The sequence below is a fragment of the Hemiscyllium ocellatum genome, chromosome 16, assembly GCF_020745735.1.
Source record: "Hemiscyllium ocellatum isolate sHemOce1 chromosome 16, sHemOce1.pat.X.cur, whole genome shotgun sequence".
In the NCBI taxonomy this organism is placed as follows: Eukaryota; Metazoa; Chordata; class Chondrichthyes; order Orectolobiformes; family Hemiscylliidae; genus Hemiscyllium; species Hemiscyllium ocellatum.
Window position 1 is genome coordinate 22,752,737 of NC_083416.1, and position 17,549 is coordinate 22,770,285.

A 17,549-nucleotide genomic window follows, 5' to 3' on the forward strand; every position below is an offset into this window, starting at 1 on the left:
TTCAAGCAGGTCCTCTACTCCCAGCTTCGATATGGCAGGCGAGCCTCAGATGGACACAGAAAGTGCTTCAATGATACCCTCAAGGCCTCATTGGTGAAGTGCAGCATTCCCACAGACACCTGGGAATCACTGCCTAAGATCCTTCAGAATAGAGGAGGAGCATCTGAGATGTCATTGAACACCTCAAGACTGACAGTCGAGAAAAAAACAGAAGCTAGATGAAAACAGCCTAAGAAGTGTGCTACCATATCAAAACCCCACACACCCCTTCTCGCAACTACCTTCTGCCCAATGTGTAATGGAATCTGTGGAAGCCACATCAGTCTATTCTGCTACCTACAGACTCACTCTGAGAGTGGAAAAGAATCATCCTCATCTGTGAGGGGCCACCAACGATGATCATGTTGATATTTTGATTGTGAGTTTTGTCTTGCCTGATGCTAATGGTGAAACCAAACTCCTTACAGGCATGAGTGAGTCAGTCCATTTGCCACTGAAAGTGTTTGTCGGCATTAAAGATTTGAAGTCAGAAAATTGTTAAGGAAAGTCCATGAAGGAAAACAGAGTAAAAACTTTCAAATGAGATCCTAAAAATTAAAATGTGCAAGTCTTCCACTTATTTGAATTGCTCACAATAACCATGCTCCCAGCCCATATCTGCAATGAAGGCCACAGTGTCTCTGACAACTCAGCTGGATAAGAAATTAACAAATCATTGAATGACTTAAAGGTCAGTCAACACATACATCTCATGAGAGGATATTCAGTTCTGTAAATCATTGTCAGCCTTAAAATCACACAACACACTGGGATATATCTAGACTTGTGATTTTCTTTTTTAGAACCAGACAAATACATTTTGTGCACTTATATAGGCATATAATGTATTTTACCAATTTCTTAGCTTCAGTGTTGTCAAAAGCATTTCATTTTTCTAAATTTGAGAGTCTGTTCAGTTGAGGAGTGTAAGGTACATATTCCAACTGATTACAAACCATCTCTAAACTTAGTTGACACTTTGAAACAAGAATGACAAAATGTCGCTGATGTGATGTTGAAGGTTAAAGTTTGATTGAGTTACTTTTGATCCATCTTGTCTGCTTGATTCCTGATGATCCACAATCTTAACTGTACAAGTCATTTATACTTGCTCAACTATCTCCCTTGAAACATATAGGCAATAAAAATTGTGATGTCTAGGATTTATTGCTGTTTGAGGCTGTCAGTTGCTCTCATAGGGAAGATAAATCCAGAAACAACAAAAAGGCTAAAGATTTTCACAAACCCAATGCTGATGAACAAACATGGCTCCATCTGGACTGCCACAAGTTCCTTTTCTGAACTGAGGAGAAAGATGAGCTCCTGTTCCTGTCAGGAGCATAAATCTTGCAAATTAACCCACCCAATATTCACACCTCCAGTAACTCCAGCTGGCAACACAGTATGTCAAGTTGTGGACTTATTTTGAGCCTTGTAAACTGTGGAGGATCTGTATCTTTCGTGATGTAAGGAGCACTCCTATTTTCAGAAGTGTCTGTGTCCAGTCTTTCATTGACTATGAAAACATTGGGTGTATCATACTGTCAAATGCAGGTTGCAGGTCACATCTGGTGGTCCTTGCTGGAATCAGGTAGTTGGACTGTTAGAGCTAAAAGCTACAATCGTTTCAATTCCTGTCAGGGTGAAAGGAAAGGCTGGTAGGTATAGGGAATGATGGATGACTAAAGAAATTGAGGGTTTGGTTAAGAAAAAGAAGGAAGCATATATAAGGTATGGACAGGATAGATTGAGTGAATCCTTAGAAGAGTATAAAAGAAGTAGGAATATATTGGGGCGGCACGGTGGCACAGTGGTTAGCACTGCTGCCTCACAGCGCCAGGGACCTGGGTTCAATTCCCACCTCAGGCGACTGACTGTGTGGAGTTTGCACATTCTCCCCGTGCCTGCATGGGTTTCCTCCGGGTGCTCCGGTTTCCTCCCACAGTCCAAAGATGTGCGGGTCAGGTGAATTGGCCATGCTAAATTGCCCGTAGTGTTAGGTAAGGGGTATATGTAGGGGTATGGGTGGGTTGTGCTTCGGCGGGTCGGTGTGGACTTGTTGGGCCGAAGGGCCTGTTTCCACACTGTAAGTAATCTAATCTAATACTTAAGAGGGAAATCAGGAGGGCATGAGATAGCTTTGGCAAATAGAATTAAGGAGAATCCAAAGGGTTTTTACAAATCCATTAAGGGCAAAAGGGTAACTAGGGAGAGAATAGGGCCCCTCAAAGATCAGCAAGACAGCCTTTGTGTGGAACCGAAGAAAATGGGGGAGATACTAAATGAATATTTTGCATTAGTATTTACTATGGAAATGGATATGGAAGATGTAGAATGTAGGGAATTGATGGTGACACCTTGCAAAATGTCCAGATTACAGAGGGGAAAGTGCTGGATGTCTTGAAACAGGTAAAGGTGGATAAATCCCCAGGACCTGATCAGGTGTACCTGAGAACTCTGTGGGAAGCTAGAGAAGTGATTGCTGGGCTTTTTGCTGAGATATTTGTATCATCGATAGTCACTTGTGGGGTGCCGGAAGACTGGAGGTTGGCAAGCATGGTGCCACTGTTTAAGAAAGGTGGTAAGGACAAGCCAGGGAACTATAGACCAGTGAGCCTGACCTTGGAGGTGGGCAAGATGTTGAAGAGAATCCTGAGGGACAGGATGTACATGTATTTGGAAAGGCAAGGACTGATTAGGGATAGTCAACATGGCTTTTGTGCATGGGAAATTGTGTCTCACAAACTTGATTAAGTTTTTTGAAGAAGTAACAAAGAAGATTGATTAGGGCAGAGCAAGAGATGTGATCTACATGAACTTCAGTAAGGTGTTTGACAAGTTATCCCATGGGAGACTGATTGGCAAGGTTAGATCTCATGGAATACAGGGAGAACTAGCCATTTGGATACAGAACTGGCTCAAAGGTAGAAGACAAAGGGTGGTGGTGGAGGATTGTTTTTCAAAGTCTGTGATCAGTGAAGAACCACAAGGATCAGTGCTGGGTCCCCTACTTTTTGTCATTTACATAAATAATTTGGATGTGAGCATAAGAGGTACAGTTAGTAAGTTTGCAGATAACACCAAAATTGGAAGTGTTCTACCGCCTCCTCAACCATGACTCCACACCCCATCACGAAACCATCATCTCTCAGACCATACAGAACCTCATCACCTCAGCAGATCTCCCACCCACAGCTTCCAGCCTCATAGTCCGGGAATCCCGCACTGCCCAGTTCTACCTCTTTCCCAAGATCCACAAGCCTGACCACCCTGGCTGACCCATTGTCTCAGCATGCTCCTGCCCCACTGAACTCATCTCTATCCACCTCGACACTGTCCTATCCCCCCTAGTCCAGGAACTCCCCACATACGTTCGAGACATCACCCATGCCCTCCACCTCCTCCAAGACTCTGATTCCCCCATGCCCAACGCTTCATCTTCACCATGGATATCCAATCCCTCTACACCTCCATCCGCCATGACCAGGGCCTCCAAGCCCTCCGTTTCTTCCTCTCCTGACGTCCTCAATAGTACTCTTCAACCGACACACTCGTTTGGCTGAATTGGTCCTCACGCTTAACAAAATAAAAGCAAATGACTACAGATGCTGGAATCTGAAATCAAAAAAGAAAACGCTGGAAAATCTCAGCAGGTCTGGCAGCATCTGTAAGGAGAGAAAAGAGCTGACGTTTCGAGTCCAACTGACCCTTTGTCAAAACTGTTTTCTCTCCTTACAGATGCTGCCAGACCTGCTCACCCATAACAATTTCTCCTTCAAATCCTCCCACTTCCTCCAGACCAAAAGGGTAGCCAAGGGCACCCGCATGGGCCCCAGCTATGCCTGTCTCTTTGTTGGCTACGTAGAACAGTCCATCTTCCGTAGTTACACCGGCACCACTTCCCATCACTTCCTCCGTTACATTGATGACTGCATTGGTGCCACCTCGTGCTCTCCTGAGGTTTTGAGCAATTCATCAACATTCCACCCTGATCTTAAATTTACCTGGACCATCTCTGACACCTCCCCCTCCTTCCTGGACCTTCCTTTCCACCTATCCACCCCACCCTCCTCTCTGACCTATCATCTTCATCCCCACCCCCATTCACCTATTGTACTTTATGCTACTTTCTCCCCACCCAACCCTCCTCTCATTTATCTCTCCACCCTGCAGTCACTCTGCCTGTATTCCTGATGAAGGGCTTTTGCCCGAAACTTCAGTTTTCCTTCAGGATGCCGCCTGAACTGCTGTGCTTTTCTAGCACCACTCTAATCTAGAATCTGGTTTCCAGCATCTGCAGTCCTTGTTTTTACCCCGTGAAGTGGGTTACCTCAGATTACAACAGGATCTTGACCAGATGGGCCAATGGGCTGAGATGTGGCAAATGGAGTTTAATTCAGATAAATGCAAGGTGCTGCATTTTGGGAATGCACTTAAAGGTAAGGTCCTAGGGAGTGTTGCTGAACAAAGAGACCTTGGAGTGCAGGTTCATAGCTCCTTTAAAGTGGAGTCACAAGTAGATAGGATAGTGAAGAAGGCATTTGGTATGCTTTCTTTTATTGGTCAGAGTATTGAGTACATGTGTTGGGAGGTCATTTTGCGGCGGTACAAGACATTTGTTAGTCCACTGTTGGAATATTGCATGCAATTCTGGTCTCCTTCCTATCAGAAAGATGTTGTGAAACTTGAAAGGGTTCAGAAAAGATTTACAAGGTTGTTGCCAGGGTTGGAGGATTTGATCTAGAGGGAGAGGCTAAACATGCTGGGGCTGTTTTTCCTGGAGCATCGGAGGCTGAGGGGTGACCTTATAGAGGTTTACAAAATTATAAGTGGCATGAATAAGATAAATAGACAAAGTCTTCACCTTGGTGTCAAGGAGTCCAGAATTATAGGACATAGGTTTAGGGTGAGAGGCGAAAGATATCAAAGAGACCTTAGGGGCCATTTTTTCACACAGAGGGTGATATGGGTATGGAATGAGCTGCCAGAGGAACTGGTGGTGGTTGGTACAATTGCAACATTTAAGAGTCATTTGGATAGGTATATGAATAGGAAGGGTTTGGAGGGATATGGGTCGGGTGCTAGCAGGTGGGACTAGATTGGGTTAGGTTATCTGGTCGGCATGGATGTGTTGGCCCGAAGGGTCTGTTTCCATGCTGTACATCTCTATGACTCTATGACTCTAAGTCTGTTGTGTAAGACAGAATCAAAAATAATTGTGATGTCACAGCATGAATGATGGAACATACATTTTATAGTGAGCACTTATAGAAGAGGATCTAAAATACCAAGTATTAATTTTAGTTGATCACATATTATATGCTGATATTTCATTATTTCAAGACAACAAGTAATCTTACCTAAAGATAAGAGGTGACTTCTCTGAATAGATATGACACAGATCATATGGGTTAATGGTCATCTGGTTAACTTCAAACAGCTCTCAGAGTGAATGCTATTATGCCATCTGAAAAATTCCTTGGTTGAGGACATTGAAAGTACAACTTTGAGACAGAACTGTAATGTTCAGGCAGAACACCACTCAAGATCAACAAAATTCTGAGATCATTTTTAAAATATAAAGACCATAGCTATATGAGAAAAGTGTACATCATCAGAAATGATGCTTTACATTTATGGTACACATATTGTTTTAAAATTGTACAGTATGTTGAAAAAACTGAACTAGTTCAAAGGCCAAATATTCAGTGATCATCCTCTTTTCATCACGAGAGGAAGATATCACCGGTCTCAGGAGATTGTTCTCTTAGATTCATTGAACAAAGTATTCAACTCAAGATTAACTATGTCAGTGTCCAAAACTCTTACAACTGTGAGATCAGATGATACAATTGATTTCACAGGTTTTGAGGAATTAGTTTGCCTTCCAATCTCAGATGAATCTTCAAAATCTGTTTATTAGGCATCTTTGACACTACAATGACAGCAAGTGAGCTCTGGTGCAGAATTCAGCTGTTCATAAGAAGAGATACCAAAACAGCAAAACCAGCTTTGATGTCGGTGATTAAATCGAATGAGATGCCAATTTTATGCAAAAGAATACAAGCAAGGATCAAAGGATCATATGGGTATATCTCATTACTTCACCAACAGGAGAAGTTTACTTCTTATGAAACTCAACTATCTTCTCTGACACAATTTGAAGAAATTTAAGATGCTCCAAGGAAAGAAAAAATATCAACAACAACATTGATGCCAGAAAACATGCTTTGCAAAGGACATTCAAGAAACCAAAGATCTACTGAGGTTTCAGTAGAACAATGAGTTGCAGCTGAATATTTCATCTTCAAACAGCAAGCTTTTACCTGAACCAAGTCATCATAAAATCAAATACTTGGGAAAAGATTTATTGGAGTTAAATAGTCAGAATAAAGCTTGGGGCAAAATGTTGTATAAGGTGGTTCGTTCCTTAAAGAGTTAGCCAACATCATAAGATTAGTTCTGATCGTCAGGATATATGTAATTGTGAGAGCTCTTGTGGTGCAGTGGCCATTCCCTAGCTCTGAGCCACGAGGCCTGTGTTCAAATCCTATCTGCTACAGAGGTGTGTATTGCCACCTCTGATCAGGCTGATAAAAAAACTTATACAATAGACTGACAGATGCTTCTCCATTTCCAGGAAACTTACAGTGATTTTTCTTAGAGTTAGTAGCATGTAGCCAAAGGAGTAATATCAATTTACACTTAAATTGAGACTGATAACTCTCAAGAAGAAAAAATACATCGCCGATCTATTGTAGATAGCTAAGTAATATTCAATAATCCTTTAAAGGTTAACAAAGACCAAGTTTATTTTCTGCCTAATGGGCCACCTTTTCTCTTATGGAACCAGTGCCCGAGACTAATGCTAGCAAGAAGGATTCATGGCTGTGAATCTACCCAAGAAATCCCACATCAAAATCAATATTATTGAGGACTTTAAAAATTATAAGATGTTGGCAGTAGTAAACACCACTTACTCCCATTTCGAGTCCATCACAAAAGGGCACAAGACTTAGTCCTGTGCATTTTTGGCTAATTCAAAATTGAATCATGACTTTTTTCAGGTTTGTCACCACAATGCCCAACAAGGTCTCTTGCCATACCTTACCAAATCATGTAATTGATTACCTACAAGCTCCTACGGCATTTCTCAGCATATTCTCTGGAATGTACGAGCATCTCTTGCATCTACGGCACCTTTAAAAGTTTATTACATACTAGGCCAGATACTGTCAGTCTGAATCATTCCGCACAGTAGTGGATATTTGTCCCAGATAAGGCAAACAATGATTAAACAACACCTTATTTTATGCCAGCCTCGTCCAAGGATTGCCACCTAACATAACAGTGTCAACAACTGGAGAAATGCCCAATACTGTGGAATGAAGCTCAGTGTACTTCTCCACTTTACCAGTGTAAATGCCATCATCTTCTCTTTGATAGTTCACTCATTCCATCTTTGCTATTGCACCTACCTCCTGCCAGGACCAATGTTCTATCAGTCTCAGAGTTGCCTGCAATATTTTACCCACTCACTCTCATTGACCTTAGCCCTCAGCACCAATATTCCTGCATACCCACAGTGTAGCCTCCTCACTTGTACCATAGAAATAGCTGTGCCACTCACTTTCATCTCCCATAATACCTGCCTTTTTCCAAAAAGAAAGTATGCCACAATAGAGCAAAAAGATTCAATATGAATGATGGATTGCCCAACATTCAGCTCCTCACCCCTTATCAGCAGAGTATCCTGATCTGACCACCATAAACAAGACCTGAACTGGTATCAGAGACTGCCCATGACTTACTATTCTAGGAGGCTGTGTGTGAAGGCTATCCCTCTTGACTTGATTGCTTGCTGCTCTTGGGCCTGCACTAAATCAAAGGTGAGGCAGCCTACTGCAAGTGGGCAGAGAATGAATGAGCACTATGACAGTGAGTGAAGAGCCTAGAGTTGCAGCTTGGTTCTGTCCATAAACTGAGTATGTGTGCACAGTGTCCTTTATCACTGCATCATTACAATGATAGTTGCTGGTGAGGCCAAGGTGAAGCATTGAACTGCAGAAATATACGGCAAGTGAATTGGAGATTTGCCATGGAGTTTCTTAGCTGATTTGCCATATCAGCTGCCAATGTCCATGGATTTGAATACAAGTGGCTGGTTCCCATAGATTGTTATCTGAGATGCTGGTGTCCATTTCCAACATAGACTGCTTTCAGTAGCAAGCTGAATCCACCAGGTACTCACTTTGCTTTCCTTGTCATGTCTTCTTGATGTTGAGTTTGGTAATTTGTTATGGACAAGGCAACACCCCCACAAAACATATCAAGAAATTAGCACAAACCCAAACTTTGCCACTTGTTTTAATTAGGTGTAAGCAGATATTCCAGGAGAGTTGCAGCTTGTCAAGCCACATGTTCTCTCCTGGCTCTTCTTAGCTCTCTCTTTAGGTCTTTCTGATTAATTTGTAACTCTCAATTGCCCTAACTGAGCCGTCATGTCTCATCCTAACATAAACCTTCTTCCTCTTGACAAGAGATTCAACTTCCTTAGTAAACCACAGCTCCCGCACTCGACAACTTCCTCCTTGCCTGACAGGTACATACTTATCAAGGACACACAGTAGCTGGTCCTTGAATAAGCTCCACATTTTAACTCTGTCCATCTCTTACAGTTTCCTTCCCCATCCTATGCATCTTAAATCTTGCCTAATTGCATTGTAATTGCCTTTGCCCCAGCTACAACTTTTGCCCTGTGGTATATACCTATCCCTTTTCATCTCAAAAGTAAACATAACCAAATTGTGGTCACTATCACCAAAGTGCTCACCTACCTCCAAACCTAACACCTGACCAGGTTCATTACCCAATTCCAAATCTAATGTGGCCTCGCTCCTTGTTGGCCTGTCTACATACTGTGTCAGGAAACTCTCCTGCATGCATTGGACAAAAACTAACCCATCTAAAATACTTGAACTATAATATATATTTGGAAAGTCAAAGCCCCTCATAACAACTACCCCTGTCACTCTCACTCCTATCGAGGATCGTCTTTGAAATCCTTTCTTCTATATCTCTGGAACCACAGAGGAACCTCAATATCCGAAATAGATGAGCGGGCAATATTTCGTTCAGATAATTGATTATTCGGTTAATCGATTCAATGCCTTTCCTCTGGGGCTCTGAGTTTTCCGTAAAGTCTGCTCCCTCTTCAGGAGATTAGCAGCAGCTTAGGGAGTGCGAGCCCTTGCCCACCCCCCAACACCACCACCCCCCCATTCCTCCCCAACACTGCCTTCCATCCGCCCCACCCTGCCTGCCCCCAACTCGACCCCACCTACCCCCATCCCCACCCCGCATGAGCCCTGTCTGCCCCAAACACCGCCCCCCACCTGCTCCCACCCCCACCCCCACATGACCCCCGTCCACCCACTCACCCATCCCCTTCTGCCCCCACTCTCTCCCCCCTCTGGGGCAGCAGGACTAGACACCAACAAGACTGCTGCTGCTACCCTGTACAGGACAATATTGGAGAGATTATCTGGGGAAGGGGGGGCTTAGGATACACACCTGCGTAGAATTCTAGGGAAAGTGTGGGGGGAAGAAAGAAAGAGAGAGAGAGAGAGAGAGAGAGAGAGAGGGGGGCTGGGAGGTCAGTCATTTAGAGATGGTGCTTGTGCTCCCATCAGTCCAGGACTGTTCTTGGCAGCACTTTTAATCACTGTAAACAAAAGTCGCAATCAGTGATGGACACACATCTTTGATGTAATGTTTCTGTCAGGATCTCGAGATCTCCTTCGGGTAATCTGATTTTTGGATAATTGGTATTCGGATAATCGAGGTTCCTCTATATTCAGAGGCCTATAAAAAAAAACTCCCAACAGGGTGCCCTCTCCTTTCCTGCTTCTAATCTTAGCCCATACTTCCTCAGTAGATGAGTCCTCAAATGTCCTCTCTGCAACCGTAATACTGTCCTTGACTAACAGTACCACACCATCCCCTCTTTTACCATTTTCTCTGTTCTTACTGAAACATCTAAATCCTGAATCTGCAATAACCATTTTTGTCTATGCTCTCCACATGTCTCTGAAATGGCCACAACATTGAAGTGCTAGGTACCAACCCATGCTGGCAGTTCACCCATCTTATTCTGGATGCTCCAGGCATTGAAAGTAGACATACTTCAAACTAACTTCTTGCTTGCCGGTGTCTTCTTGCAATCTTGAAATCTTAATTCTGACTTCACTACTCTCAACCTCCCATATACTCAAACTACAATTTCAGTTCCCATCCCCTTGCTGAATTAGTTTAAGCCCACCTGAAGAGCATTAGCAAAATTCCACACCAGTACATTGGTACCCTTCTGGTTCAGGTGAAGACCATTCTGTTTGTAGAGGTCCCACCTATCTCAGAAAGAACACCAGTTATCCAGGAATACCTTCCTTCCAGTACCAGCTCTGTAGCCACGAGTTCAATTCATCTCTCTCCCTATTTCTCGCCTCGCTAGCACGTGGCACAGGCAACAAACCAGAGAGAACAACTATGTTTGTTTTAGCTCTAAGCTTCCACCCTAGCTCCCTGAACTTCTGCCTTAAATCCCTATGTCTTTTCCTACTGATGTCACTGGTACCTATGTGGACCACAACTTGGGCCTGCTCCCCTTCCCCCTCAAGGATCCCAAAAACACGATCAGAGACATCACAAACTCTGGCACCTGGGAGGCAACACAGGTGCCTCTCTTACTCCCACAGAACCTCCTATCTGTCCCCCTAACTATAGAATCCCGAATGCTCTGCTCTTCTTCCCCCTTCCTTTCTGCACAACAGGGACAGACTCTGTACCAGAGGCTTCTGACCCACTGCTTACCCCTAATAAATCATCCCCTCCAACAGTATCCAAAACACTACACTTGTTGTTGAGAGGAACTGTCATGGGGCTTCCCTGCACTGTTTGCCAGTTCCCTTTCCATCCCCTGATGGTAACCAATCTACTTTCTTCTTTTACCTGAGGTGTGACCACCTCCCTATAAATCCTCTCAATAACCCCCTTCACCTCCCAAATGATCTGAAGTTCATCCAGCTCCAACTCTGGCTCCTTCACGTGGTTTTCGAGAAGCTGGAGTTGGATGCACTTCCCAAAGATGAAGTCAGCAAGGACACTAGTGGTGGCCCTTACCTCCCACATTCTACAGGAGGAATATTCGATTGAAAAACTAAGAAAAGAAATAATTCCAGCAGTTTGGCCTTAATCACATTTTGCAACACCTCCAAAACACTTTTAGTCCCAGGACTCTCTTGTTGACTAAAAGAGCCATTGTATTCCAAATCCTGTTTAAAAGTGTGGTGCTGGAAAAGTACAGCCAGTCAGGCAGCATCTGAGGAGCAGGAGAGTTGACGTTTCAAGCATAAGGTCTTCATCAGGAATGTGTGGGGTGGGGTGGGGGTGGTGGTTGCAAAGAGGGATGAGAGCTAAATGGTTGGGGGGTGGGGCTGGGGGGAAGGTAATTGGGAATAGATAAAGGTAGGGGGTGATGATGATCGGTCAGAGGGGAGGGTGGAATGGATATGTGGGAAAGAAGTTGGACAGGAAGGACAGTTCAAGAGGATGGTGCCAAGTTGGAAGATTGGATCTCGGATGGGGGGGGGGGGAGAAACAGAGATGAGGAAACTAGTGAAACCAACATTAATGTGTGTGAGTGGAGGGTTACCCGATGCCCCGAGGATGAATGCCTCATCTTCCATCTTGGGAACCTCCAATCACATGGGATCAATGTCGATTCCACCAGTTTCCTCATCTCCCCTCCCCCCACCTTATCTCAGATCCAACACTTCAACTTGGCACTGCCCTCTTAAACAGTCCTACCTGTCCATCTTCCTTCCTATCTATCCAATCCACCCTCTTCTTCGACCTAAAACCTTCACCCCCACCTTCGTCTACCTAACGCATTCTCAGTTATCTACCCCTCAGCCCCACCCCCATCCATAATTTGTAAAGGGACCAACTTTAGTATTGTCAGCGCCAGAGATCTCAGGTAGGACATCTTGGTAAGATGAGACCATTGCAGTCTCAGGCAAAATATTTTAAATGCAGAAATGGTGTCTTGATATAACTGTTTATGTATGTTTCTATTCCTTCTGCAGAAAATGCTGTTATAATAGATTACATATTTGTTCAATTACACAGGAAGTTCAATATTACTTTCCCCTCTCATTTTGCAACAAATTTACAGTGGTGGCACAGAAATATAAATAGTGTGGTCTTTTGCACCCAACGTAATTGAAGGTACAGTGATGGTGTTTGCAACTCAGTTACCATTCTGAAATTCTGTGTATTTCATTTCCTGAAGTCTCTGCTGCTTAGAATGCTGAACATATAGTATTCTCACTGTGGCCTCTGTCATTTCCTGAGTCGAATGCTGCATTTACAGTTGGAACTAATACCTTCCTGGTGAAATAAAGAAAATGTTTTGATAAAATCGTTAAAATATTGGCCAAATCTGGTGACAGCAGGACTGACGTTTGAGGAAAGATTGACTAGGTTAGGATTATTTTTACTGGAGTTCAGACAAATGCGCGGCGGGGGTGGGGGGGGGGGGGGGCGGTGGGGGGGTGGGAGCGGTGGACGGATGATGAGGTTATCATGCAGACTTATAAAATTCTAACAGAACTAGAGAGGGTAGATGCAGGAGGGAGATGTTCTCAATGGTGGATGTGTCCAGAACCAGTGATCACATTCTGAGGATCTGAGTACACCATTTAGGGCAGAGATGAGGAGGCATTTCTTCACCAAAGAGTGGAGAGCCTGTGGAATTCATTATCAGAGGAAGTAGTTGATGCCAAAACATTGAATGCATTCAAGAGGAGCTAGATATAGCACTTGGGACAAATGGGATCAAAGGTTATGGAGAGAAAGCAGGATTTGGCTATTGATTTGGATGATCAGCCATGATCGTGATGAATGGTGGAGCACGCTCAAAGGGCAGAAAGGCCTCCTCCTGCTCCTATGTTTCTATGTAGATCCAGTCCAAGCTCAACATTCAACATTTTTATTCCATTTCCCCAACCCCAAAAAATCTGATCTCAAAAAGCATTTTTGTTTTTCTCAGAGGATGTGTGGGACAAAGTATTCTCTCCCCTTTTCATAAAAAGGGTTAGCATATTCGTGGTTAGAAAGGAAGATCATTGGGCTGAAAAGGTCTCTGTGTTGATCGGTTTCCTTTGTGCTCTCTAGCTGCCATCTGCACATACCAACAAATCCTGACCACTAAAAATTAACATGAGCCAACTTTGACATAACAGTCTCTTTCTTTCTGGTTAGCTTCTTACCAGCTATTTGAAGTTTTGGTACTTTGCCATGATTCACCTTTTCTTAAGTTTGAAAATTTTCTCCGAATATATCAAGCTCAAATTGACACTGTCTGCGCAAAATTGCAAAGATTTGTTGCATACAATAATGTTCCGTCATCTTTCCATCACCTGAGTTTGGTTTGAAGCTCTGAGACTTCTAAACGCTTAACAAGCTTCTTATAGCACTATAATTGTAGATATTACAGATTCTACAGTCACTTTACAGGCTGTAAATGAAGTAATACAAGGTCATCTGCTTGTATACCAGCAGGCAAGGTTGGAGGGGGGGGGGATCGAACTGTGACAGTAACCACTTGTTGCTGCATGTCTGGCTCATACTGTGCAATAAGTAAATGATGTTAGCTCTTTTATGTCTTCTTCACTAAAGGACTGAAGAGGTAGTTATATTTTTAAAGAACTGTGTTGCCTAAACCAAAAAATACAGGGAAGTCTGAAGGTGCAGATTCGAATAAATTAAAAGCTTACATCCTAGGTCCCTTCTCTATGGCTATATTCTGAAAGACAAAACCATTATCCTGCATGCTTTCAGTTGGCTTGATCCCTTTTTCTTTGGTGCCTTGTTACGTTTCACTGGGGTAGTGTAGTGGAAATCAAGCCTTACTATTCCAGAGTCATCACAAAAGTTAAAGATTGTGAAAATCAGAATAAGAGTCATATCGGATACAAAATGTTAACTTTGTTCCTCTCTCACCAGATCCTGCTAAACCTGCTGAGTTTCCCCAGCATTTTCTGTTTTCATATCAGATTTCCAGTATCTCTCTGAGCTACGGTACGTGAAGTCAGAAGATTACCACCTATTTCTATTTTAATGAAAAGTCAATCCAACACTGACACTGTCTTTTGAATCTGTCTATGATACTGATCTGAATGCTCAGTGTCTGCTTAGGCTATTTATTTTTCATCATTAGATTTAGCATTCCAATACTTCAGACATATTCAGAGGACTGAAAGAGTACAGAATTACACCACTGAATCACTAGGAGAAAGTGAGGACTGCAGATGCTGGAGATCAGAGCTTAAAAATGTGTTGCTAGAAAAGCGCAGCAGGTCAGGCAGCATCAAAGGAGTAGGAGAATCGATGTTTCAGGCATAAGCCCTTCTTCAGAAATGTCGATTCTCCTACTCCTTTGATGCTGCCTGATCTGCTGCGCTTTTCCAGCAACACATTTTTAACCACTGAATCACTGTTGAACTCGACCTCAAATTTCAGTTACGAATAATTTCTCCAGATTTCTCTCTGCCATGACCAAAAATAAAAATTTATTGATCTCAGTCCTGTACGCACCATATAGAGTCATAGAGATGTACAGCATGGAAACAGGCCCTTCGGTCCAACCCGTCCATGCTGACCAGATATCCCAACCCAATCTCGTCCCACCTGCCAGCACCCGATCCATATCCCTCCAAACCCTTCCGATTCATATACCCATCCAAATGCCTCTTGAATGTTGCAATTTTACCAGCTGCCACCACATCCTCTAGCAGCTCATTCCATACCCGTACCACCCTCTGCATGTAAACATTGCGCCTTAGGTCTCTTTTATATCTTTCTCCTCTCATCCTAAACCTATGCCCTCTAGTTCTGGACTCCCCAACCCCAGGGAAAATACTTTGCCTATTTATCCCATCCATGCCCCATATAATTTTGTAAACCTCTATAAGGTCACCCCTCAGCCTCCGACGCTCCAGGGAAAACAGTCCCAGCCTGTTCAGCCTCTCCCTGTAGCTCAGATCCTCCAACCCTGGCAACATCCTTGTAAACCTTTTCTGAATCATTTCAAGTTTCACAACATCTTTCCAATAAGAAGGAGACCAGAATTGCACGCAATATTCCAACAGTGGCCGAACCAATGTCCTGTACAGCTGCAACATGACCTCCCAACACCTGTACTCAATAGTCTGACCAATAAAGGAAAGCATACCAAACACCTTCTTCACTATCTTATCTACCTGCGACTCCACTTTCAAGGTGCTATGAACCTGCACTCCAAGGTCTCTTTGTTCAGCAACACTCCCTAGGACCTTACCATTAAATATACATGTGCTGCTAAGATTTGCTTTCCCAAAATGCAGCACCTCGCATTTATCTGAATTAAACTCCATCTGCCACTTCTCAGCCCATTCGGCCCATCTGGTAAAGATCCTTGATCTTTGAGGGGCCCTATTCTCTCCCTAGTTACCCTTTTGTCCTTAATATATTTGTAAAACTCCTTTGAATTCTTCTTAATTCTATTTGCCAAAGCTATGTCATGTCCCCATTTTGCCCTCCTGATTTCCCGCTTAAGTATACTCCTACTTTCTTTATACTCTTCTAAGGATTCACTCGATCTATCCTGTCTGTACCTGACATATGCTTCCTTCTTTTTCTTAATCAAACCCTCAATTTCTTTAGTCATCCAGCATTCCCTATAGTTAACAGCCTTCCCTTTCACTCTGACAGGAATATACTTTCTCTGGATTCTTGCTATCTCATTTCTGAAGGCTTCCCATTTACCAGTCATCCCTTTACCTGCGAACATCTGCCTCCAATCAGCTGTTGAAAGTTCTTGCCTAATACCGTCAAAGTTGGCCTTTCTCCAATTTAGAACTTCAACTTTTAGATCTGGTCTATCCTTTTCCATCACTATTTTAAAACAAATAGAATTACCGTCACTGGCCCCAAAGTGCTCCCCCACTGACACCTCAGTCACCTATCCTGCCTTATTTCCCAAGAATTGGTCAAGTTTTGCACGTTCTCTAGTAGGTACATCCACATACTGAATCAGAAAATTGTCTTGTACACACTTAAGAAATTCCTCTCCATCTAAACCTTTAACACTATGGCAGTCCCAATTGATGTTTGGAAAGTTAAAAATCCCCTACAATAACCACCCTATTTTTCATATAGATAGCTGAAATCTCCTTACAAGCTTGTTTCTCAATTTCCCTCTGACTATTGGGGGATCTATAATACAATCCTAATAAGGTGATCATCCCTTTCTTATTTCTCAGTTCCACCCAAATAACTTCCCTGGATGTATTTCCGGGAATATCCTCCCTTAGCACAGCTGTGGTGCTATCCCTTATCAAAAATGCCACTCCCCCTGCTCTTTTGCCTCGCTTTCTATCCTTCCTGTAGCATTTGTATCCTGGAACACTCAGCTGCCAGTCCTGCCCATCCCTGAGCCATGTTTCCGTAATTGCTATGATATCCCAGTCCCATGTTCCTAACCATGCTCTGAGTTCATCTGCCATCCCTGTTAGGCCCCTTGCATTGAAATAAATTCAGTTTAATTTATTCGTCCTACCTTGTCCTTGCCTGCCCTGACTGTCTGACTCACTTCTGTTCTCAGATGTACCCATCTCAGATCGATCTCTTTCCTCACTATCTCCCTTGGTCCCATCGCCGCCCCCCCCCCACCTTACTAGTTTAAATCCTCCCAAGCAGTTCTTCCAAATTTCCCTGCCAGTATATTAGTCCCCTTCCAATTTAGGTGCAATCCGTCCTTCTTGTACAGGTCACTTCTACCCCAAAACAGATTCCAATGATCCAAAAATGTGAATCCTTCTCCCATACACCAGCTCCTCAGCCATGCATTCATCTGCTCTATCCTCTTATTCCTGCCCTCACTAGCTCGTAGCACTGGAAGTAATCCAGATATTACTACCCTTGAGGACCTCCTTTTTAAAATTCTACCTAACTCTCTGTAACCTCACTTCAGAGTCTCAACCTTTTCCCTTCCAATGTCGTTGGTTCCAATGTGGACAATGACCTTCTGCTGGCCTCTCTCCCCCGTGAGAACATTCTGCACCCTCTCTGAGACATCCTTGATCCTGGCAGCAGGGAAACAACACACCATTCTGCTTTTTCTCTGCTGGCCACAGAAACGTCTGTCTGTACCTCGGACTACAGAATCCCCTAACACAGTTGATCTCTTGGAAGCCCACGTGTACCCCTCATTGCATAAGAGCCGGTCTCAATACCAGAAACTTGGCTGTTCGTGCTACGTTCCCATGAGAATCCATCACCCCCTACATTTTCCAAAACAGCATACCTGTTTGAAATGGGTATATCCACAAAAGACTCCTGCTCTTGCTGCCTACCTCTCTTACCTTTCCTGGAGTTAACCCATCTATATGACTGTATCTGAGACTTTCCCC